Source organism: Notamacropus eugenii, chromosome 3 (assembly GCF_028372415.1).
Source record: "Notamacropus eugenii isolate mMacEug1 chromosome 3, mMacEug1.pri_v2, whole genome shotgun sequence".
Lineage (NCBI taxonomy): Eukaryota > Metazoa > Chordata > Mammalia > Diprotodontia > Macropodidae > Notamacropus > Notamacropus eugenii.
Window position 1 is genome coordinate 50,000,269 of NC_092874.1, and position 26,755 is coordinate 50,027,023.

The window sequence follows — 26,755 nt, forward strand, 5'->3', positions numbered from 1 at the left end:
AAAGAACTTTTCAATGACTGTCTTGTCTTAAGATAACAGTTATTTTTTTAGTTGGGAGGATGAAACTACTGAAGGTGATTCTGATTCATTCACTAAGCATTTATTTAGCACCTACTATATTTAAAAATTGGGGCAGGGACTAGATTTGATGGTATAGGGAATTCCCAAGTGAGTAAACTCCCTCTATCCATGTGGGGTATCTATTCCTCAACTTGTAGTTGTACTTAGATAAAGAACAGCCTAGAGCACAGAGAGCTTATTGACCAGGCACTATGTGTCTTCCAGGCTAGCTGTCTATCCATTCATTGTGCCATACATTTAATGTCCAATGAACACTTTAAAAAATAGCTATACATATCCGTTTAACTGTTAGTACTCTAAATGTGAGATTAGAGTCCAACAGTCAACAGGATGATGTTTTCCAGGAGCAGCTGTTCTTAGTCATGGATTTCAGTCTGGAGGGGGAATAGTTACCTCTTTATTTTCACTAGCCTTTGGTTTCCTTTGCAGTCTATGTATTTTTTCTATACATTTACAAACAATATTCTTAGGAGTCCATAGACTTCACCAGTCTACCAAAAGGGTCCATAATATAAAAAAAGGATGCAGCCAGGTGGTGGCATACTGCACAGTGCTAGACCTGGAGTCATGAAGACCTGAGTTCAAAGCTTGCCTCAGACACATATCAGTTGTGTGGCCTTGGGCAAATTGCTTAACCTATCTTAGGCTCAGTCTTCTCATCTGTAAAATGAGGTTAATAATAACATATATTTCCTGAGTTTGTTGTGAATAAAGCCTACCGTGAGGATGTTGGCAGTTTATGTACTAACATCTGTTACAGAGGATGAGGAAGGGAAAGCATTCTTTAAAGAATTCTATGAGATCCTTCAACCCAAATGGAAAGGAATTTCAACTCACCAGTTCAGCCTGGTATGACCTGATTCAAATACTTAGACAATTTTCCATGTCTCTGAATTCTTCCTTCTCTGAGTTAAATCTGACCACAATTTGTCTTGCTGTAGACGTGTGCCATGCACAATGAATAACATATGAAAGACCTCAACATCTATAGAGAGCCTCTTTGCATTTATCCTCCATTCAGGGCATCATCCATCACCACTGGCAATTATGTTTTCCCATTCATGTCTCACTTAAACCCCCTTGGAAGTTACTCTAATAGTCATATCTGATGCCAAGATCTGGAGACTGTCTTGTGGACATGGCAGATAGAAAGGAAACTCTGCTCACCAGTTTAGGTTTGGGCAAGCTGAACCAAACACTCTGCCAGTTCTTCGTGTCTGAATCCTTCCTTTTCTAAGATGGAACTGGCCACAATTTAAAGAGCCTGTCACTATTTCCAAATTCTGACTTTAATTTTTTTGCCTAAATCTTTTCTCAAAGAGAACAATTCTATTCTCCATAGCTGTGTGCCAGGTTGGTTTGTGGGTTGCATTTGGTTTGCCAACCATCCACAGCTATGCCAAATGACTTGAGGCTATGGTTCAGTAGATCCTTAAAATGTTTCTTCTGTCCTCCTCACTTGTACTTCAGCTCACTATATACTAGGTGCCTGAATGTTAAGTTTCTGTCCATTCTGAGAACACCATTATAAGTTCTGATTATCTGCTTTCTGAATGAGTCCTTATCCTTGTTTGAAATAAATGTTAAAGTCAGTGGGGTGGTATGGAAAGAGTGCTGTCTTTGGAGTTAGAGGACCTGAGTTTCAAATCTTGGCTCTGCTACTTCCTGGTTGTGTGACCTTGGGTAAATCACTTCATTTCTCTAGGCCCTTGGTTTCTTCCTCTGCAAACTGTGGGAATTGAGCTCAATGAAGTCTAAAATACTTTCCATCTTTGAATCTTATGAGCCTAAAGTGTGAAGCATGACCACTTCATTTGAGGACTTTTGAAAGCAAGTTCAAGGCACATTTGAGTCAGTTTAAGTTATTCAAAGCCATGATTTGTGAGCCCCCACTGGTATTTCTTTTTACTAGAACAAACTAGAGGACACATCCTTAAAAAAGGCATTTAAATTAAACAGGAGGCTAGGTAACTGACAAGGAAAATTTTTCCTCCCCCACCCCTCTGGTCCTCACACACACACTAGTGCACACTTTTTTGAAGATTCATAAACTGGCAAATTCCTGAATTGACAAATACATCTTCACATTTATGTGCCATTTAAAGCCCCTTAAAGTTTGCTCCAATAATTGTATCTGCAACTAGGATATAGAGACTATCATGTAAACATGGGAAATAGAGAAAAAACTTTATTTACCAATTAATGGTAGGAGAGGGAAAATGTGTAGATGAGGGACATGTGTGGGAGAGGGAACATTTGCAAGGAAAACTTAGCTAGGCTGGTCCTTGGAAAACAAACACATAATGTGTTCCTGGGCTCATTCTTCAATTCTTTCCCTCTTGGTAGGACTCATCATAGCTTATGCTCTGCTGATATAGCCTTTGAGATCTGTGTCAACTCTATGCTGCAGTAAGGCATAGTGATAGGATTTTAATGCAGGGTGGTTGGTAGGGAAGATCTAATTCACTAAACTTCAGTGGCTCCCTATTGCCTCTAGGATCAAATATAAAATCCCCTGCTTGGCTTATAAAGTCCACTCAAACTAGTCCCTTCCTACCTTTCTAAGCTTCTTACACTTTACATCCCCACCCCTCCCTTCACACACTCTGCCTCCTTGCTGTTTCTTGAACATGACACTTCATCTCCTATTTTCACTTGCTGTCCCCATGCCTTAAACTTTCTCGTCATCTTAGCCTCTTAGCTCTTTGGGTTCCATTCACTTCCCAGATAAAATTCTACTTCTACAAGAAGTCTTTTCCATCATCCTTAATGCCAGGGTCTTCCTTCTGTTGATTATCTCCAGTTTCTCCTTATACATCTTATGGGTACACAGTTGTGTGCATGTTGTCTCCCTCCAAAGGCTGTAAGATCCTTGAGAGCATGACTGCCTTTTCGTTTTCTTTGTATCCTCAGGACTTAGCACAGTACCTAGAACATTGTTTATTGTTTAATAGCATCCAATTTTTTGTGACCCCATTTGAAGTTTTTTTTTTTTTGTGCAAAATATTGGAGTGGTTTGCCATTTCCTTTTCCAGATCATTTTAGAGATGAGGAAACTGAGGCAAACAGGGTTGAGTGACTTGTCCAGGGTCACACAGGTAGTAAGTGTCTGAGACTGGATTTGAACTCAGGAAGATGAGTCTTTCTGACTCCAGGCAAGGCTCTCTATCCACTATGTCACATGGCATATAGTAGGCTCTTAAAAAATGATTATTCATTGACTGATTGGTTACTGATCATTAGGTTTTTGGGACTCTACCAGTTTAGTAGCATGAAACTATGCCCAAATCCTTTGGGAGTGGAGAATACAGGACAGCAAGGTAGCCAAGTGGTGTTGGTATGAGGCACTTAAGAGGGTACATGGTCCTCAAGGAGGGAATGCTTCTAATGTATTTAAATGATATTGTGGGCTCTGCAAATAACTGTGGCAACCACCACAAGCTCCCCAGCTTTCCAAGCGTGGTATGAAAGGTTTTACCTTGGTTTTCTGTAAAGCAATCATCATTATTTTCTTTGAAAAATATATACAACAATATAATTTATAGGAAAATTCAGCAAGATCTGGGTACTCCTAAGTGGGAAGTTTTGATGATTTCTTTCTAATGATAAATTTCAGAGAGAGTAAAATTGAAAATGATAGATGGGCTTTACTTTATAATTGCTTTTTTAAAAAACAGAACATATACAGTGTATAATTTTTTTAAATATAAAAAATAACAGAAATTAGTAATAATATTAATATTTTCTTTTTCCTTTCTTTTGATTAATTTTTAAATTTAAAAAATTCTGAACTTAAATACCAAATAAAATTAATATCTCCACATACAAAGTAGAACAGAAAATGAGGATTGTAAATGAAACCGTAAATCTCTATGTACAGCTTGATTTTCCTTTCAAGCATATGATAAATTCAACCTATAATTTTTAAGCTTTTCTGCTTGTCTGTGCTTCCTTCTGAACTCACTTCAGCCCTCTTCCGTCATTTAACAATGTTTCCATGACTTTTCTTTCCTTTTTGGAGGTCAACCCTGTTAGTGTCTTTCTTATCTCTTCTTCCTATTTCCTCTCCTTCTCATCGAAGACCTTGTAAGAAATGTTCATAGCCAAGCAAAACATTTTGCCATGTTGACCATGCCCAAAAATGTATTCTTCGCCTTAAGTTCATCATCTCTCTGACAGGAGGCGGGTAACATGCTTCATCATTTGTCCTCTGGAACTGTGGATTGCATTGATCAGAGTTCTTAGGTCTTTGTACGTTGCTATTCTCAGTTCTGTTTATTTGATTTTGCATCAGTTTATGCAAATCTTTCTTTGAAACTATTCCCTTTGTCATTTCTTATAGTGAAATAATACTTCATTATATTAATAAAATTGTTCAACCATTTCCTTTTTTTGGCCGCTTGTACTTTTATTGATGGGAGTCACTAGATGGTTCAGTGGATAGAGCACTGGGTCTGGATTGAGGAAGACTCCTCATCAAGAATTCAAATCTGGCCTCAGACACTTACTCACTGCGCGACCCTGGGCAAGTCACTTAATCCTGTTTGCCTCAGTTTCCTCATCTGTAAAAATGAGCTGGAGAAGGAAATAGCAAACCATTCTAGTTTCTTGGCCAAGAAAACCCCAAATAGGGTCATGAAGATTTGGATGTGACTGAATATATGAAACAATTGAACAACAAATATACATATGCATATACACAGACACATACTTGTATGTCTATCACATATGACTGAACAACAACTTAACAATAACATACTTCTATTGATGTATTTTATTTTTAATATTACATACATTTACAGATAGCTCCCACTTTGTAACAGAGTAAAATAATATAAAAGTAAAGTTAATAATACAGTAACTTCATGTAAAAATGCACGCCCCATTCCACATCTGTAGTACCCCCACTTCTATTTAAAAAACTGACAGAAATTTATTTTCTCTCCCTCCTATACCCCCATAAAAATGGAAGATACCCCTAAATTTCTTATAATAGATATGAATAATCAAGGAAAAACAAATCTCCTCAGTGATTGTACACAAAAATACTTATGTTTTAATTCAAATCCTCTTTCCAGTTTCTGGTTCTTTCTTACTACAGACAGAACTGCTAGAAATATTTTTTGCATGTATGAATCCCATACATCTTTCTTTCATCTCTCTGGCATATGGGCCTAGCAGTGGTATAGGTGGCTCAAAAGTATGCACAATTTAGTGACTTTAGGGTTATCATTCCAAATTGTTTTCCAGTATGACTGGTTCTATTCACAACTCTACCCACAGTATATTAATGTGCTTGCTTCCCTGAAACTTCTCCAAAAAAAAAGGTCATTTACCTTTTTGTCATTTTTACCAATCTGTCACTTGTGGAATAGAATTTCAGAGTTGTTTTGATCTGTGTTTATCTAAATATTAATGATTTGAACCATTTTTTCATTGGGTTTTTCACAGCTTGACTTTCTTTCTTTGAGAACTGACTGTTCATGTCCTTTAACCATTTATCTATTGGTATTTTAATGCCTTTTCAAAGAGAAACCTTACTTGTCCATGAGATGTGAACTGAAAACTAGTTTTATATTTTTAAAATCAAGTCACCGATACTGTTACAGAGCAGAAATAAATGTTTGTTTTCTGTTTGAGTGACTCCTTTTTCCATTAGCCTATAAAGTAGAATTGTAGGAACAAACCTTTAGAGCCTAAAGAGATATTAGAGGTCATTTGACCAACATGATAGACAGATAGATTTTGTTTTTACTAATGGGACCCTTGGGGTACAAGCCCAACAGTAGAATCTCTGGGCCAAAGATTGTGGACATTTTGGCTACTTAATTTGCATGATTTCTTTGCTTTCCAAAATGTTTGTACTGATTTACAACTCCACCAATAATGCATTAATGTGTGTATCTTCTCACAACCCCTCTGACATTGACTATTACCATTTTTTGTCATCTTTGTCAATTTGCAGTGTGTGAGGTGAAAGATCAGGACTTTTCAAATTTGCATTTCTCTTATTATTAGTTATGCAGAGCAATCTTCATGTGGTTGTGAATACTTTGCAATTCTCCTTTTTGTTCAAATATTGATTTGCTCACTTATTTTTTGAGGAATGGTTTGGATTGTGGGTGTGTATATGTGTGTGTGTGTGTATGTGTACACATACATCCATATGCCCATACTTCCATATATACATATATATACATACATACACACATATATGTGAGAGAGAGAGAGAGAGAGAGAGAGAAAGAAAAAGAGAGAGAATACCAGAATTAGACCAGAGAGTCTAGACTGACTACCATGGTTCTCAATACCTAGAAGGCCAAGTAGTTAAGATAATTACCTCCAGGGTTCTCCATTACCCTTAAGGTGATATGGGGTGGTGGTGGTAAATAAGTTTTCTGTCTTTGGCTTCAGCCCCTATTGATGCTGTTCCCTCAGTTGTAGGAGGGATCACCTGTACCCCAGTTCATTTAGCCACTCACAGTCAGACTAGCTTTTACACAACAGCAGATATATTTGAAATACTCAAACCTACTCCTTCAACATGTGGGAGGCACCACCTCAGGCTCTGAGGAGGGATAGATAATTAGGTTCATAGTTTAGCTTGGTTTTTGTAGAGCACAGTTCCAGTTGCAAATTCAAAATCCCCCTTGGGCTTAAGTCCTGGGCACCCTGGCTTCCTTGCCAGTCTGCCTGTGCTTCCTTCCTGCAATCCTGGCTACAAGGTTTCCATGGCTTGAATTCTGTGAAGATGCCCTCTGGCCCCTGAAACTAAATAGGACAAACAATACAGAATAGAAACGAACACCCCTAGACCTATTTTTTAAGAGCCCTAGTGAAAGAGAGGGGCAAGGGAAGGAAATCTTTCCCCTCTCATGAGTTCAGTTTATGATATCAGATCAGAGTTTGTTGAAAAAGAGTACAGCCAAAAGAAAATGGTGTGAAAAGGATCAACTAGCTCAATCTCACTAGTTTTAAAGACACAGGCAGCCAATTAAAGGAAACTACCTCTACCCATGTGGCAGGGGAAACAGTAGGCTCCATGTTGGGCATACTCCAAGGACCCCTCAATGATGTCTCTATGTAAGGAGAACTGGGCATGCCCAAAGAAACCTGTGTTATGCTCATAGCTTTTTTTTTTTTTTTGAGGCAATTGGGGTTAAGTGACTTGTCCAGGGTCACACAGCTCCTAAGTGTCTGAGGCCTGATTTGAACTCAGGTCCTCTTGATTCCACATCTATTTGTTTGCCACCTGGCTGTCACTCATACACTTCACTTTTCATAGAATTATAGATTTAGAACAGCAAGGGAACGCAGAGGTCATCTAATCCAGTTTCCTCATTTTACAAATGAAACTGAGGCCTAGGGAGTAAAGTGACCTGTCCAGGGTCACTGGGGCAGGTGCTAAGTAGCAGAGTCAGAACTGGAATCCAACTCCCATGCTGCCTCTAAATTGTGAAATGCTTTTCATGAAGTCATCCTCAGCTTGTAAACACTGATCTTTCCTTTCCTTGACTCCAAATAGTATTTATATCATTCATTTTCTCATCATGTACTGCCTTTTGACATCCCCGATATTGTTGTGTTTCCTATGATTTATCTTTCTACATGTGTACATCTTCCTTCCCCAACAATATAGTAAGCACCTTGAAATCAAGGGCCAGGTAATTTACTTGTCTTCTCAACAGCACCTGGCACGGTACTGTGCGCATAGTAGGTGCTGGAGAATGTAAGGACCTTTAGGACAGGGTCTATTTCATTTTTATCTTTATACCTGCAGAGCCTAACATAGTGCCTAGCTCATATAAAATAGGTGATCAATAATCAATAAATAGTAAGCACCTTTTATGGGCCAGGCACTGTGCTAAAAATCTTGGGGATACAAAGAAAATCAAAATATATTCCTGCCTGAAGCTCATAATCACGTAATAAGTACATTTGGATTATTGATTGATTTAATTAATATATTTTTAGTGAATGAACTTTCATTCCAAACATGTTCATTTAGCTTCAGAGTACAGAAAGCTATTTTTTTTAGGGCCATGAGCAGCAGCAGCAGCAGCAGCGGCGGCGGCGGCAGCAGCAGCAGCAGCCTTTTTTATCCATTATAGACTGGCTTAAGCAGCAGCCTGGCCCGGCACTTTGCCCATGGTGATTGCTCAGGAAATATTTGTTGAATGTGGTCTGTTCTCTGTGACAGTGGGGAAGGGAAACCTGCTGCTGTCGCTGTCACTGTCACAGCTTAGAGCCAACTGAGGTGGGCTCAGCGGCTGGAACACTCACAGTTGAAGTTCACATCAATTTGCAGGGTTTTTAGAAGATTGTGAAAGACTCACTTATATGTCATGGTACAGGGTAAACACTTTCCAGAGCAAGAGATGTTGAACTAAGCTGGGAGCAAAAGTATGTGCTGTCTTTAGAGTCATGGAGTCAGAGCAGGTATATTTATTGAGCATTTATTATTCATTCATTCGCTGCTCAAAAAGCTCTCTCTTTTGCTTATAGGAAAAAAAATACAAGCTTCTCCTTCTGGCATTTAAAGCTTTTAAAATCTGGCTCCATTCTCTCTTTCCAGGCTTATTGTATTGTTACTTCCTTTCACACTCTCTGAGCACCCGTCAAAGTGACCTACTTCCTCTTCATCATACAGGACATTCTGGGTCCTTGCCTCAGACACTTAGTAACTGAGTGACCTTGGGTAAGTCACTTAACCCTGCTTGCCTCAGTTTCCTCAGCAGTAAAATGAAGATAATAACAGTACCTACTTCGCAAGGTTGTTGTGAAGAGGAAATGATATCAAGCACTTAGCACAGTGCCTGGCATACAGCAGGCAATGCATAAATGCTTATTCCCTTCTTTTCCCTTCTCTTTCCTCCCCTTTCCTCACATGAGACCTTTCTTTCCTCATCTTTCTGCTACTCACATAGCTAGTGCCTCCCATCCACAATTTAACTTACATCTACTTTGCATTTATTTGATTACGCAGGAACAAACATAAGCTCTCTGCGGATAGGGACTGTTTTTGTACTTTTTGTGTGCTGCCCTTGTTTCTTTATTACCGTCCTAGTTCCTGGAGTGTTGTCGGGCTTTAATATGAGTTTGTGGAGAGATTGGAGTTATTCAGTGGACAAATGTTGGTGAGTGCTTAAATTGGAGAGATGATACATACTTTGGCGATGGAGAACACCAGCTGGAATACCGTACCAAATGAAATGTAACAGCTTGGACTATAAGTGCTACAGAAAGTCAGCCTTGGGGAGAGCAACTGCAGTGGGGATGGGGATATGAGGGAGGGGGCAGAGCTGCAGCAGCAGCAGCAGGGGCATGTTCTGTCATTCCCCATTTACACCTCCCATTCTTTACATAAGTTTCCATCTTTAAGAGGACCAGAAGGATGTGTCCTGTGGAAGACTGTGGGTTAGAGCTGATCATACTCATAGACAGTGATTAGATCACAGATTGTGAAGGACAAGACAAAAATCATCCACTGGCATTGTAATTTAGGACAGGAGTGAGGGGTGAGGGGGGATTGGTTAGGGCTTGGTGGAAGGCACCAGGCTCTTGTATCCCCCAGCAGAGGTTAAGATGAAAAACTGAGTGAGGTGCAACGTCCATGTCCAGTCCTTTACAAAGGGCTTTGGGTGGGGTTGAGTGCCCCATCCTCTCTCCAATCAGAGGGGAAGGGAGGCTGAGGGTGTTGAAAGGTGCTGAGTATTTGAGTCAAACAGAATGATAATTAGCCAATCCTGGGAGGGGCATCAGGTTCCCTGGAGTTCAGACCAAGTAGAGTTGTAGATAGGTAGGGGAGGAAATCACAAAATATTAAATACTTCAGGAAATTTTCTAAGACTTTGTCTTAGAATGGCTGTTAAGTTGCCGTTCCGTATTGGGAGATGAACTCACAGGTCAACACCTCTCTCTTACAAAATAAAATAAAATAAAATAAAAAGAGACATGCATAATAACGTTCATATAGGACTTTAAAGGTTATAAAACACATTTCTCACAACAAAGTGAAACAGTGCAGCATAATTATTTTCATTTTACAGGCGGAGAAACCAAGGGGCAAGGACAAATGACTTGTGCAGTGACACAGGTAAGAAGTGTTAGCTCTCACACTGAACCCAGGTTTACTGACCCTCTCCAGTCCTGTATTCTTTCCCTTATATCAAACTGCGTCTGCACATATGCCGGTTGATTTGACCGTATTTCTTGGTTACATTTGCAGACAGTGACAAGAAAACGACACCCCAAGTTGAATTACAAAGAATAGCTTGTATTTGAATTTGGCCAGGGTGAATTAACAGTAATTCCCCCAGTCCCTTCTCTCCTGGCAGCTTTAAATTTTGTAGTGATTTCCAATTTCCTCCCACTCTCTCCTACCCTCACCCCTTCTGCCTTCAGGGTCATGAATGATTAATTTTATTGACTTAATCTCAAACTGATATTTTTACTGCAAATCATTTAAAAATTCAAAGACCAATCTCACTTTAATGCTTTAAATTTGGGGAACTTCAGCTACAGTGCCTGGTTGTTCTGAGCAATGAAAGGGGATAGGTAGTTTAAATTATGCTTTGAGAAGCAGGTCATAGATATAAATTCATATTAACTATAAAGTCTTCAAGGGAGAGATTGATATTATTGCTTTTTTAAAAAAAACTCACACTAAAACTCCACCTTGACATTTTACCTCATATTGGACCAATCCCATGAATTTACAGTTCACAACTTTCTAAACTGTCAAGTGCCATTTTATTATTAGTTATTACTATTGTTATCATTAAATTACTAAGGTATTAATTTTAAAATAATGAAATTTGGTGATATTTATAGTTGATAAGAAAATCTCAACTATTTTCTTTTTGAGGTATTGGGTATTATCTACAAAGTTATCATTGCCTTAATGTCACCATTAGATGTTGCTGTCATGACTTTTGTCTGGTACTCTATTGAAACCTATGGTCTTCTTTTAAATTCGTAAAATAAAATACATAGAATTACAAAGAAAGTACATTATATTGAAATACAATTATCAAAATATTTTTAAAAATCCCAAGATCACCAATCCCAGGTTAAGAATCCCTATTTTATAGTATGGGATGGACAAAAGTTTCAATAGGTGAAGAGGTATGGATAAATGGTAAATTACATCATTGGCCTGCCACATAGTAGGCACTTAATAAATGCTGTTCCTTCTCCTTCCATCCCCCAGTTCCCAGAACATAGCTGGTACTTAATAAATGCTTTTTCAAAGAATGAATGAACATTCCACAGTAATATAATAATTGGGCTGCATTTATGCTGTGGCAAGTAGAGTCTTCCACAAAAGTCTCATTTTAATGCCTCATCAAGGTACGGAGAGAACCGTGGATTTTCATAGTCTGTGATGATTCTACTAAGCTGGAATAGCTTTCAGTATGTTCTTAAATGATAGCCTGTATCTGTTCTAAGCAGAACGTCACCCACTAGGCAATGAATTCTTTGGACCTGGTGAGCCAAGAATCAAAGAAAAGTGAAACGTCTCCCTGAGTCCTGCTGGGTTCTCCATCTGCTTCTTCTGTGTGCTGTGATGATGTCAGAGTGACTAAAAGGGGCAGAGGGTGCCAAAGACTTTTTGTCTATAAACATGAATTAATTAATTTTATTTCTTTTAAAAATAAATTGTGAATGCTTTTCCTTTTTTTTTTTTTTTTTAGTATTGTGCTGGTTTCTGGAATTCTCTTTTTCTCTTCCGGCCTTTTCAGAACACTTAATAAAAGTTGCAGTTAAAGGGAAGGATAACTGATAGGTTCTCTTTGTAGAAGCAAATAAAGGAGTTGGCAGAGTTTTTAGCGGGCACCCAAAGGTAACAAGAAATATAATTTCATCAGATATGTGAGCATGAGTAAGAAGTCTATCATAAAGATAATTGCAGTTTACAAAAGGAATGGTAAACCGCTCCATTACCGTTGCCAAAAAACCCTAAATGGGATCACGAAGAGTCAGACGGGACTTCAATGACAGCAACAGAACATGTCCTGCATCTGTCCTTGTGGATGAAGGTGTAGAAGAATTCTGTGAAGAGCCTGAGAAGATCTCCTAAACCATGCTAGCACATGCCTTGATATTCTGTGTATTATATTCAAAATACCTTGAATGGAATTCAGTACTGTGTACTGAATATTAAGACAACTTGATATTCAATATGAGATCACAGGAGAGGATGACAAAAATATTTTTCAGTATATAATGACTTCAAAGTGAGATCACAGGGGAAGATGGCAAAATGTATTTGGAAAAATATGGCTCAGAATTATGAAAGAGGCTAATGACCTAGAATTAAATAAATATTAAGGCTACCGACTATGTAATTTGGTAACAATGTAATAAGTAACAACAGAAATACTTGGTTGTAATGTTTTAGCTGTGAGAATGATCATAGCCAGAGTCTCCTGTTGCTTTAACTGCAAATGAGGCTTCCTTACTTCTGGAGACAGTCCCACCTTCAGCTCACTCAGTATTTTGTAAAGTCTCAAGAAATTCTTAAGAATTTTGTTTTATCTTCTCAAGATTAAAGTTAAAAATAATCAGTCAGGAAAGGAAGTTATTCTATGTTTTTGCTCTGTCTTCTGTAGTTTCTCTCAAGCCATAGTTCTTATAAATCTCCAGACTCATTCCTCATAAAACTTTCTTTATAATGCTGGACTTCTGAACTTGTCTGGTGAACCTATGAATCCCTTCTCAGAATAATGTTCTTTAAATGTCCTAATAGGAAGGCTTGTTCAATTCCATCCAAAGGTTAATTTAAAATAAAGACATTTTCACTTCCAAGTTCATGGACCCCCTATAATCTTATGCATGAATTTCTTATGTGCCCATGGCCCCACCAGGTTAACAATCCCTACATATAAAATATTTTTGTATAAAACAATATATTTATAAAGTATGTATAAAATATGTTTATATTTAAAATAATATGAGTACATATTTATGATGTTTTGCATATAAAACAGTTTTCCCAAGAAAGTCTGTTTCTCAAAAAAAATCTTTTAAAAATGACACCCCAAATTCCTTTGCTTCCTCTTCCCCCATCAGTCTGCCAGCTTCATTTCATTCCATGCTGCTGTGTGTTCCCAACTCTAATGCATCGTTTTGTTACCCTCTGTGCTTTTCCCTTCCTGATCTCTACCTTAACTGCTACCTGTCTTCCTTCACCATCCCACTCTATCCCCATTACTATTTGTCTCTGTGCCTCTTTTTGCAGCTTGTCTCTGTGTTTTCTGTGCCATTATCCCTATGTCCTCTGTGGTTTATTAAAGTGTGACCGTAGTCATCTTGACCTGCTGCCATCTTAGTCTTTCCTGGTGAGTCCCCAAAGAATGGGCATGCCTGCTCCATTTCATAATTTTATAGTTTATCAATTCAATTTAGTACCTTCTAATTTTATATTCACTATTTTTCTAAATTCTCTTTGTGTAGTTTACCTTTCAGTCCATCTCATGAGCTTTTAGGAAGATGGGAATATCCAAGGTGATTGTATGGAGACAGTCTCTTTTGATACCTCTTAAAATATTACACCATAGAAAAATAGAACTTTATTTTATCCTTTGCTTTCATCTAAATCCAAAATGGTGTGGTGATCAAAGAGAAGACACCACCCCTAGTAAGCTGGAAGTACTCAGTGAACAAGTGAAAATCATGCTAATACTTCCTATTGCACTAAATATAGTGGGAAAAAACTTTCAAAAGCTGGCAGTTTAATCAGTACAATTTTCAAAATCAAAGACTTTAGAAAATACAGAAACATTTAATTTGCAAAAATGAAATGACTGCTTTTCTTTTCTTCTCCCTTTATTTTCTTCCTTTCCGTCCTTTTGTCCTCTTTCTTTCCGAAGGGGAATTCTTGGAATCCAAGCATATGAGATGAAATAACTGTAATGTCAGACTTATCTTAAACTTTGAGGATGTTAACATTTCCCTCCTAAATTGTAAAATAAAACTCCTAAACACTTGGAATTTTGTCTCTTGCAAGTGGTACAGTTAAGCTGCTCCTGTCTGAAGATTGTTGATAAACATACAAGTTAAATGTTTCATACTTCTTGAGATTCAGGAATAGAAAATTGACCTTTTTTTGTTTGGTTCATCTATACTTCTGGGTCCCGAAAACATAAAAAGTTTCAAATTTTGGATATATTTATCATCACTGAAAATTAGCGATATTGTTCTTTTGGAAAATGAAAGAATAAATGTGACTTAAATGTGAAAGTTTTAATACAAGTGAACAACTTGTATTAAAGATAAACTCTGACAATTTAGTTTCCAGAATTCAAACATAAACTTTCACAGTTCTATATCAAATGCACTGCAGTTTGGTTATTCACTTGCAGTGTAGCTAGTAATATAATTCTTAATGTTCAAAACTGAGTGTGTGAGAGAACTAGCCTGAATGAAAAACTGCTAGTGTTAGAGTTTGTTTGCAGCCCAGAGTAGGATCTTATCTCTTTTCCATTGCTGGTTTGAAAAATGCAATAGGAATACACATTCCAGATGTTTATACAACACTGCTTAGAAGTGATTTATATAATAATACCAAATGTTCCCTAACAATAGGAGCATGATAAAACATATTAATTTTCGTTTTTACAAAATTTCAGAGTCTTTTGTTCCATGGACTTTGTTCCATGTTCAGGGCAGTTAGGTGCCTCCTTGGAAAGAGTGCAGGAGCTGGAGTCAGGAAGATCAGTGTTCAAAACCTGCCTCAGACATTTACTAGCTGTGTGACCCTGGACAAATCACTTCATCCTGTCTGTCTCATTTTCCTTATCTGTCAAATGGAGAAGGAAATGGCAAACCACTCCAGTATCTTTGCCAAGAAAATCCCAAGAAGGGGTCATGAAGAGTTGAACAGCACTGAATACGACTAAACAACGACAGAATGTTCCATGAAGTTTTCTTTATTGCTTAATCAACAGAGAGACTAAAAGGTTATTTGTTTTTGACCTGTGCAGTTAGTTATCTTTCCACTCCAATCTATCTTCCACACAATTGTCAGTGATTTTTCTAATGCTCTGGTATGACCATATAAACCCTTCCACTCAATAAATGCCAGGGCTCCCCATTACCTTTGGTATCAGCTGTAAGTTCCTGTTTGGCTTATAAAATGCTTCACAACCTGATCCTATACTATTGTATACTATAATCCTATACTATATTATCCTATACTATATTTTCCAGCCTTATTGCATGTTACCTATTCCTGTGCCTTTGACCATCCAGTCAAATGGACTTTCTTGATGTTCCTAACACACTACCCTCAATCTCTTCTCTCCATATGCCTTTGCATTGCCTGTTCCCCATGCCTGGAATGCTCTCCCTCCCTACCATCACTTTTTGGAATCCTTAGTTGTCTTCAAGATTCTGGTCAAGCATCACCTTCTGCATAATTCTTTTTATGGTCTGCCAGCTGCTAGCACCTTTTGTTTTGCATATGTTTTGTCTAAATGAATATATATGCATGTCATCTCCCCTATTAGAATATATACTCCTTGAAAACAGGGACTTTGTATTTCCAACACCTATTATTACTGTGACAAGCACATAATAGATGTATAATTGTTATTGATTGAATTATTAATCCAAAAAAGCAATCCATTTTGGAAAGGATCAAAGTAGCTCACTGAGTGATATTCCAATTTTCCAATACCGCTAAGTTCATCAACATTGGTAGACTTTTTAATAATGAAGGTTGCAACTCCTGTATGTCTGCCAATCCTATATGAAATGTATCCATGTGCTCCAGTAAATTCTCCAAAGGGGATCCACTGAGTGTGGAGGTCTTTTTTGTGTTCTCTTGACATTATGTAGATTCCAATCAAATATGAAAGTTTGCTCCTTAGTTATCCTTTGCTTATTAAATGATAATGCCCATTAATTAAAGACATTTTGATATACAATAATTTTAGGTCATTTTGCAAAGATATTTAAAAAATCCCTTCATTCAAAAGAGTACCTCGGTATTCTAAAACTCCAAGTTATTCAACTAATACATATTAAAGAAACTTGATGAAAGTAACCCTGGATTTCTAACAGTTAAGCCTAGAATTGTGGTGAACCTGTTGACATGACAGTATTTAATTGATTAATCAATTAAATATTTGCTGAGCACCTGTTATATGCCTAGCAATGTCCTGGTTTGCATGGGGGTATGCAAGAGCATATAAGGCAGTTTTTTTTCCCTTAGAGAGTTTATGGTATAAGGATAGCATGAGAATACACACACACACACACACACACACACACACACACACACACACAGTATGGGAAAGGAATGGAAACTATGACCAACACATACGTTAGAAAGCTTTAAAAGACAATAGTACAATATATAATTAAGTGCTACGTTGTCTGTCATGGACTAAGAGAGGCCCATAGGAGCTTCTAGAAGGGAGAAAGTAATAGAGAAAGCTTCCTGTAAGACTTGCCCCATTTTAGTTTATATTGCATTTGTTTATTTATGTGTGGTCTCATCTCCCTAATTAGAATGTAAGCTTTTTGAAAATGATCATATTTCTTTTTTGTCTTTTATTCTCCTACAATGCTTTAAGTTCTAATAGGCAGAAAAAATGTTTGTTGAATTGAATTCTTGGACAGTTCCTAGGATCATAGATCTAGAATTAGAAGGGGCCCCATGAATCACTTAGTCCAATCCTCTCATTTTCAAGATGAGGAAACTGAGGCCCAGGTGGGTTAAGTGACTCCCAAAGTTACATGGACAACAAGTGTGAGAGTCTGGAGTTGAACCTAGCTCTTTCCAATCACTAGCATATACTGGTTGGGCTGTCCTTGCAAAAATTAAAAGACTTGAAAAAAGAATTTTCCAGCGATTATAATTTTAAAATAAAACTTTAGCAGAATAAAATATTAGTCCTTTTTTCCAACTTCAACATTTTTAGAGTGGGGGTTTAATGAGGTAGAGGGGCCTAGTGAACAGAGGGCTGAACCTGGAGTTACAAAGATGTGGATTCATCTCCCAGCTCTGGCCCTTATTGGCTATGTGACCACAGGCTCATCACTTAACTTCCAGGTTTCTGTTTCCTCATCTTTCACACAGGGTTAGTAGTCTATTCGGAGAGTATTTGTTGTGAAACTCAAGTGAAATAAGATATGTAAAACCCTTTTTAAATATTAAAGTTCTATATGTGTGTTAATTTTCTGATTTGTAAAATGAAGGGATTGGACTGGATGGTTTTAGATTTTTCGATCTAAGTCTTATATACATGTAATTGTGGGCTGGCACCAGCTTTTACAGACTTGAGAGAACTGTTTGTTAAATTTTCTGAGAGAGCATTTATACCATGAAAGTTGGCAAATGTTACAAATTGGGACTCGATTTATTGCTTTATTAATTATCTAGACTTAAGAAAGTATGGAGAAAATGTTGATAAAGCAGATTAAATTTAAAAGCTTGTTGTATGCTGGTATGTTTTTCCTCTCAGAAAGATGGTTGTTAAATATTTACCAGGGCAACCCTGGTAAGCACATTATACCTTATACATTATGAAAGTATAAAAATTTTACATTAAAAAAAAAGATTGGCAATACATTGTCTCAAGCACTGGAATTTTATCTCTGATTTGAATTAGAAGTCATAAAGTTAAGAACTGGGATGACCAGTTAAATGGTAAATGCTTACTTTTTGCCAACCAGACAGAATTATTGTCCAATCTTTAAAAACAAAAATACCTTTGTTGATGCTGCTGACTAGTTTAGCTATTATTAGATATTTTCCTTTTATTTTTCTGCCAAATTCCTCAAATTTGTGATGTATATTCAACGCCTACACTTTCTTGAGCTCCTGCAATCTGACTTTAGTCTCCTCTGCTCCATTGAGACCATTTATTCAACCAACATTTATGTATTTATTAGCGTATCTTGCAAAATGTTATTTATCAATAAGTGTTTGTCAAATGTTGTTCAATGAAAGCATTCTACTAAAAGTGATTCATTACCTAAATTAGTTAAGTACAATCTTCTTAATCTCTTTGTGGTTTGAGCTTCCTCTTTTCCATCTCAAAATATGGGCCTATTCCAGGGCCCAGTATACTACCCATTCTCTTCTTTCTATATAGTTGCTTCTTATCTATTCTCGCACCTCACTCATGCCTAGAACAGGACTTCATAAATGTTGGTTGACTTAAATTAAATGGGCTCACATTGTACTGGAAAGAGTCCCAATCATTATCTGTAGTAACCTTCAGCAAAATGTAGTTTTCTTGTTTAATTCTTTTAATGAAATCTATTTTTGCTATTGTCTTGTCTGAGATAATGGGTATTACTTTAAAAAATTTTTTTAAATTAAATTTCTTAAAAAATTCATCTGGGGCATAATAGGTTTTGCTCCAATCCTTTAATGCCATGTATCTTTATGTTTCAAAAGAGTTTTTTGTAAACTATAATCCATGCTTCTATATTGTTCCATTTTATGGATTTAGATCGTCCCATTCATGTTTTATTTAGGATCATTAATATATTCTTAAAGTTTTATTGTCTTCCACCCTATTCCCTTGTACTTTCCCCTTTCTTTGCTCCCTCCTCCCTCTTTTTTTATATATTTCTACCCTTTATTTTCTTTTAAACCCCTCTTCAAGATACCCCTCCAAGCTTAGGGTTTACTTTACTTTGAACCAATCCTTCCCTGAATCTGCTCTCCTTTTTTATTTCTCTTTTTTCCCCTTCCTGTTGCCTCCTGTTTCCCTATTTAGTTGAATGTATTTCTACACAAACTCTTGACATTTTGTTTTCTGTTCTTTAATGAGCAATTCACATGAAAATGAGGTTCAAATGGGAGCTGCTTTCCTTGCCTCTTCCATATTTGTACAGTCTTGTGTTTGCTTCACCCAATTATATGAAATAACAATTGCCCCCTCCATAATTTAATCCCCCCATTCCAGCGTATCATTTTTCCCTTCTATTTCCCTTTTTTCTTTCAACATCATCAAAACATAAAAAAACCCCAAACATTCAGCTTTTCTGTCTTATTTGACTTCCTTTATCATATCTGTTGTCATTAGGTTTTTTTAAGGGACCTTGTAATTTTCTTTCCTCCCCCTAATAGAATAGAAGCACTCTTTGTAAAGACTCTTTTAATTTTTCCCTCATAGTTACCTGTTTATGTTTCAATAAATTTCCATGTTTGCATTTCAAAATTTCTACTCACCTAGTCTTTTTTTTTAAAATCAGAAATGATTGAAAGTTCTTTATTTCATTTAAGATCTATTTCCTCCCCTGTAGGATTATTCTCAGTTTTTCCAGGTAAGTTATTCTTGGATGCAAGTTAATATCTTTGGTCTTCATCTTTTGTAATATCACACCCCATGCTCACTGTTTCTGTGACTACATTGTACTAGTTTAACAGCTATTAAGCTGTTAAATTTTGTGTGATACTGACTGTAGTTCCTTGAGACTTGGACTCTTTCTTTCTGGTTACTTGTGTTTTTTTTCTTTGATCTAGAAGCTCTGAATTCAGGCTATGGTGTTTTGGGGAGTTTTCTTTTTTGGAGTTTCTTTCTGGAAGTGATCAAGAGATTGTATTTTTATTTTTTTCTTGCTCTAATATTCTGGGACAGTTTTCTTTTCTTGAAATATGATATCCAGACTTTTTTTTTGGTTGTTATGCTGGTTTTCAGGTAATCCAGTGACTGTTAAATGATCTCTTCTTGATCTGTTTTTCATATCAGTTATTTTTGACATGAAATACCACATATATTTACTATTCTTACCAAGCTCTTAATTTTTAAAAATATTTATTGTTGTCTCATGGATTCCTTTGCTTCTATTTGATCTGTTCTAAATTTCAAGGAATCTGTTATTTGAGAAAGCTTTTGTACCTCATGTTAAACTGTTAATCATCTTTCTAAATCTCTTCTCCATAATTCTCACCCCCTCCCCCAAGTTCTTTCCACCAGCACTCTCATTTATAATATTCTTTTTTAACACTTAAAAAAATCCTTGCATCATTTCTCCTAGTAATTTGAGTTAATTTTGTGGCTAAACTGTGTTTTTCTTCTGGGCTTTGCTTACAGGACTTTTTGGAGTTACTGTCCTCTTCTGGGTTTATATCTCGGGTATCCCTGGCTTGCATCATAATAGGTTTTTTGCTTCTTTGTTTACTCATTCTTCTAGCCTTATTTCCTGTAGGGCTCAGCTCTGCACATTTCTGATTGGATTATTGTGACCTTGTATGGAACTGACCTGTCTTGTCTGTTGTCTTGATCTCCAAGATAAGAAAGACAGAGCCTGAGGTCCCCTTTCTTGGGTTGACCATAGTAACTCCTGTGCCTGGGAATTATGTATTAGATTCTCCTTTCTGGGATCTGAGGAACAGCAATGAGGCCTTGTTCCTTGAATGGGGGCCAAGTCTTACATCCTCCAGAATGTGAATGATACCCCTAGATAAGGCAGCCAGGCGGCACAATGGATAAAGTCTGAGTCCCAAGTCAGTGTGGAGTCTGAGTGTGAGTCTGGAGTCAGAAAGTCCCAAGTTCAAACTCAGTCTCAGATGTGAATCAAGCCATTTAACTTCTATTCTCCTCAGTTTCCTCAACTATAGAATGGAGATAATGATGGTATGTACCTCCCAGGGTTGTTGGGAAGATCGGATGAGATAATACTTACAAAGTACTCAGCACAATGCCTGGAACATAGGAGGTGCAATTTTTATTACTATTGTTATTCATTCTGAGGTCCTGTTTTCTCCCAGGGGCTAAGTCCAAGTAACAGAGCTACAGCCTCTATGCCTGGGAGCTGATTCTCAAATCCTCTTTCCAAGGGATCTGAAGGAGAGCTTTGAAGCCTAGTTCTTGGAAAGGGTGGGTATTGAGTCTAAGATCCCGAAGTGTGGAAATTCAGTGAACCACAATGACTCTATCTCGTGACTCAGTTCTGGATCTAGCTCAGCTCTCTTTCTGTTAAATAATGGGTCTAGTCCAAATTTTGTCTTGTGAGAGAATTTTATTCACTTATGAGAGTAGTGAGAAAACTTTATTGTATTGTTTGAACCTAGCTCTGCATGACTGGGAAACTGTACCACCTCTACCTACTGCCTAGAGACCCTTAACTAAAGACCTAGGTTACTGCTAACTAGAAACCCAGTCAAATCTGAAGATGGTTTTAAGTTTTCTTACAATTATGCTTCTTGAGTAATCCATATGACTTATCTGAAAACTGGCCCTGTCCTGGTCAGTCACTGTTTTCTTGTTCCTTTTACTGAAAATAGACACTTGAGGCGGGAGTGGGGCTCCTCTTTTTTCTGATTTATGGGAGTTGTACCTATTTTCTCTCCCCCTTCCAGTCTGGAAAGTCCCTAATCTTTTGTCCAGTTGGAAATCTGATCACCCAATCTTCTATCCTGGTTTATATCCTGTTAATTGTTTGAATGCATAAAAATGTGTCTACCCATGTATTTGGGGTCCAGTGCCCAGCTGAAGAGGCCTGGTCCCAATTTGTTATGCAATTGGTATGTATTGTTTAATAAATTGATATGTTTGGAAACGAAACTTTGTTTCCTCAATCATTTTCAATCAACCCACCCATCATAGCGTTTGAGTGACAGGGCTGTGGCTCCTTTCACCCAGCCTGAGTCTGAGATTTCAGTTCCCTCTGTTCTACACCTAGGGTCTAATTCCATGATCCCAGCCCACCCTGTTCGACATTTCCTACTTGTCTGTGGGTCAAGTTTGTGATCTTGGGCAGGAAAGATGACCTACTATGGTTTCTTCTTAGATTTCTGTTCACTACTTGGTCTGGCATTAGTCTATGACTCTATCTTGTGACTCATTGTGTAGTTATCAGAGAAGATGGGCTATGTTGTTTTCCTCCTACTCTACTATCTTGACTGGTCTCGCAACTCCAGAGATTTTTTTTTTTAAACAGATCTCCTTCCTGCCTCCGTTATATACATTTTTGGGAGAAAATTCTCTTTTTTCTTCCCATGTTTTATTTCTTTTGTCCCTGAACATAGATTTTTAAACAGGGACAAAGGGATTGTTTTCACCTTCTTTGCCATTTGCTGTGCATGTGAGTGTTGCTAAAACATCTATGACAGGTGGGTCAGTGTTGGTGCCACTGTTTCTCTTTGTGGTATTAGCACTGAGAAACAGAAATGGTGTGAAAAGGAGAACTTTAAGAATTGATTTGGGTCATGGTATGATGGAAGGGATTAGATCAGGGGAACTATGAATAAACTTGGGATATCAGAGGACCAGAGGTGTAACTAGGGTGAAGGGATCAGGGATTTTTGCCAGGGCACCAAAATTTAAAGGGTGTGGAAAACACTTAAAGCACTCTATAGAATGAGAGGGACAACAGAGCCTAGCCCCTAGTTACCGGGAATAAATAATTAAAATAGAAAATGATCAGATGGCCATCCCAGGACCTCTATCCTCCATAGAGGTGATGTTCCAAGTTCTGGGGCCTGTCTTTCACCCCTGTGTTTATCTTAAAAATAATTGATCTGAAACTCCATAATGGGTTGCTTGTCTTAGGTGCATTTTGTCAAACTTCTTTCTGTGACCAAAACAACTCATTTCTGCTAGACTCAAGACAGATATGAAAACCTCTAAGATAGAGTTGGGAACCCTGAGGTGTATCTGTTTCAGGCTGGCCTCGAAAGAACTCTGGATCTGAGTTCCTCCTCTCTCCCAGCTCTTCACATAAGGACAAATTCATCAACTTAATGCTATTTCCCAAATTGGGAATGTTACCTTTCCCCTTTTCTGATGCCTGTCCTAAGCCAAAGAGCTGAGTAAAATAACCTTACATACATCTGAACAGAAGCTCCTTCTTGGATGAACTCTATCACCACAGTCTGACTGAGGCTTCCAAAGAGGTGTTCCAGATCATCCCCCAGTCACTGGGGGAGGAAGCCAAGGACCATTTTGCTGGCCCCCCTAGCAGTCATTAGCCAAACCAGCTGGCCGAGGTCCCTGTGGCTATGGAAACCAACTTGCCTGGAGAAAGAGGATTTAAAGTAAGCTTCTTTTCCTTTCAATTTGGTTTACCAAAATGAGGCCTTGGCCCTTTGAATCACATCTTGCTGATATGTATCAGATCGGGTCATTTAATCTTCCCAGTCAATACCTTATCACAGTTTCCTTAAATGTCTTTTCACATGTGACCTTTGGGGTACAATCTGAGACAACTCAGATTACTGCATTTCCTTACACACTGAACTCCTAATATGCCCCATTTTTGCACATAGGGACTATATTGAAATTCCTCAAAAGGAGAAAAGAAGTTTGTAGAACTGGGAAAACCCATCCTGATGCATCCTGAAGGTCAAAGGATGATGAAAAGAATAGGTGATTTTTTGATGACTTACATATTATGTATTTCCTTTAAAAATCAGTGTGTTTGCTTGTGTATATGTGTTTGTGTGTATGTACATTTTGTGAACACGTGCCAGTGCCTCAGGGGATTAGAAAACCACAGACTTAGCAAAGTTCACATGCATAGAATGATAGGTATAAAGAGAAACAAGGTGCAGAGTCCCTTACCCACTCTTTTAAAATCCAGGGTGAGAAGGAAAAAAAGAGTATTTTCTTCCAAAATTTGTATAATGGGTCATGGAGAGGGTTTATTAAGAATCTCTGGAGTCTCCTCTACCATCTTCCTTTCTCTTTCGTCTTTTACTCTGTTGCAGGGTTTTACATTTTCATTCTAGGTAATGCTGTGAGGCCCAAGGCAGGTCATTTTAGAAACTTCTCTCCACATATTAAACTGAACAGCAAGTAAAAATTTTCAAACATATCCAACAGCCAATAAAAACCTGCTGGAGACTGGCAGAATCTCAAAACCTTTGCAGGTTTCCCCTCAAACTGCAGAATTCTGTGGGTTATTAAAACCGAGTTTCAGGCTTTTTTGGAAGAGGCCCATTCTGTGAATGGGACAAATGAGAAGATGTCTCAGGGATTTCAGAAGTAAAAATGCCCCGATAGTGCTATGTTTCATCTGTCTAGGGACTCCATCTTCGCTTCCTTTCCTAGACAGGGCACTTGCATGAAGTTAATCAGTTGGATTGTTTCATCCCAGAAATGCCCTGTCTAGGATAATGAAAAACGAAGCATTTGCATAGGATGTAAGAAAACCCAGGGTTGAGAACACTAAAAGGAATGGAAGGAAACTGGCAGTGGTAAGGGCTATGGAACCAGAATCATAGTTGGAAGGGAACTCAGTTGGAGGCGAACTCAGTAGTTTAGTCCAATTCAGGCTAGAAAAAGAATCCTCACCACAAAACACCTGAGAGTGTCCATCTAGTGAGGACTTCTGATGAGATCTAAGTTTCCAAAGACTTCTCAAATGTCATATAATTCATCCCTCTGCTTTAGGGCAAGACTGAATAAATTATAAAACAGAGATATGAATCTGTTCTATTTTTAAGTAAGTATGTCTCATGACTTCTAAGGATAACCCATTCTAACACTGGATAACTTGCTATTAGGAAGTTATATTTAACACATATTTTTATTGTGCTCCTACTTTGTGCAGGGCATTGAACTAATTACCCTATAAACTTATAGACTTATAAATTGCGTTCTTAATAACAGACCTGTGGAGACAGGCAGTTAGAGATTCAGGAATTGAAAATTAGAAGGACCTTGAAGATCATCTAGTCCATTCATTTTGTAGATGAGGAAAATGAGGCCCAGACGGGTTCAGTGATGTGCCCAAGGTCACACAGATATTATATGAGTATTCACATCCGGATCTTGCCAATGCCAAGTCTAATACACTATCAGCCATACTGTACTGTTTCTAGTACAAGTACAATTTGGCGCCACGGTGCATAGAGTGCCAGGCCTGGAATTAGGAAGACTTCTTCATGAGTTTAAATCCGACATCAGGTGCTTACTAGCTGTGTGACCCTGGGTGAGTCCCTTAATTCTGTTTGCCTCAGTTTTCTCATCTGTAAAATGAGCTGGAGAAGCAAATGGCAAACTGCTCCAGTATCTCTGCCAGGAAAACGCAAAATGGGACCACAAAGAGTTGGATGTGACTGAAAACAATTAAACAATAACAAATCCTTATTTTATAGAGGAAGAAGCTGAGGTTCAGAGACATTAGGCGACTTGCCCCTGGTAATCCAACTGGTAAGTGCCATAAAAGGATACAAATTCTAGTTTAAGTCTAGGGATGTCCCCTAATGAATACATCTCTGCCCTCAAGTAACTGACTCTCAAGCTGAGGAGATATGGCAAACTCACAAAGAGATACAAAATATCTAACTTAAATCTACTTTGTTGTCATCAAATTAGTTGGTTTTGCTCGGAGGACAGATGGAAAACATTTCCCTGTGAAATGCAATTCTTAGGCTTGGAGATAGTTCTGAGATGTTTTCCCCCACAGTTTTTTTCAGTTTTCATTTTTGAACACCTTCATTTTCTTTATTCCTCTCCTCCAATTCTCTAATCTTATTAAGAGAGGAGGGCATGCAATGCTGTCTCTCATGATGAGAAATAATAATTAGTAATAGCATCTAAATGACCTCACAAATAAGGAGGCACTGTGGTAAAGTAGAGTAAGTACTGGCTCCAAAGTCAGAGGGCCTGGGTTTGAATCCTGCCTCTGATATATACTATGCTACCCATCGTTAGAGGATTCCCTGGGGTAAAAGCCAGCTTTCTCTGAATCTTAGTGAGCTGGGTCCTTCTCTCCTTTTCTTCATCATTTTGATCTATGATTTGTATATGTGGATTACTCATTCAGATCTTAACTTTGTCCCATATACTACTGGGAAAACTTCCTTTCATTACATCCCTATCATTTCTAGGAACAAAAATAAATTCCCTTCTGGCATGTGATGCTCTTTGAAATCTCTACCCAATCTACCTTTCTGACCTTATGACTCATGTTGGTCTCCCTGCTCTCTCCAGTATAGCCGTACTGGCCTATTTGCTGTTTGTTATACATGGCAGACACTCCCTCTCCTATCTCCATGCCCTTTTACTGCTTGTCCCCAGTGCCTACAATACACTCAGCTAGGTGGCAAAGTAGATACAGCACTAAACTTGGAGTCAGGAAGACCTGAGTTCAAATCTAGCCTCATTCACTTACTAGCTGTGTGATCCTGGGCAAGTCACTTAACCTATGTTACAGTTTCTTCACCTGTAAAATGGAGGATATTAGTACCTCCCTCTCAGGGTTGTTGTGAGGATTACATGACATAACATTTGTACATAGAAGGTCCTTACTAAATGCTTGTTGCCTTGCAGGCAAACTGTGTCTGGCATTGAGGTCTTCTTGAGGTGGTTGCCGTCTTGGATCTCTTGTGCTTTTCACGTGTGTTCTTTTGGTTGACATCTCCATCTCTTTCATTTCAGCAAGTATGAAGAAAGAGATTTTCCCTGGTAGGGTGTGAATCCATAGCTAGATAAAAAGTGACATTGGGAAAGGGAGATAAGAGAAGTCTTTGTACATAGCACCAGCTATGGCATCAAAAAGGCTTAGAGTTGCCTTGTTCACTGAGAGGTTTAGTGACTTGCCTGGGATCACACAGTCAGTTGGAGTTGGAGGTAACATTTAACCTTAGTCCTTCTGATTCCAAGGTTAGTTGTATCCACTATGGCGCCTAGCTTCTCTAAGTGGGTGTTAGAGGGGAAGCCCAGGTTCCACCTAAGCCTGGGCTTGTTTTCCATCTCAA

At 38.0% G+C, this 26,755-nt stretch overlaps 2 long non-coding RNA genes across 5 annotated transcripts in view; both read left to right on the forward strand.

Moving 5' to 3' along the window:
- LOC140530930 (uncharacterized) overlaps positions 1–15,059 on the forward strand; it is a 35,663-nt gene extending 20,604 nt beyond the window's left edge. The window contains exons 2-4 of the long non-coding RNA XR_011976179.1: positions 10,131–10,177; positions 11,536–11,661; positions 14,715–15,059. This is a non-coding gene — a long non-coding RNA (uncharacterized lncRNA). The remainder of the gene's footprint in view (positions 1–10,130; positions 10,178–11,535; positions 11,662–14,714) is intronic.
- The window catches only part of LOC140530919 (uncharacterized), a 949,813-nt gene that overhangs the window by 503,735 nt on the left and 419,323 nt on the right, over positions 1–26,755 (forward strand). The gene's annotated exons all lie outside the window — the stretch shown is intronic.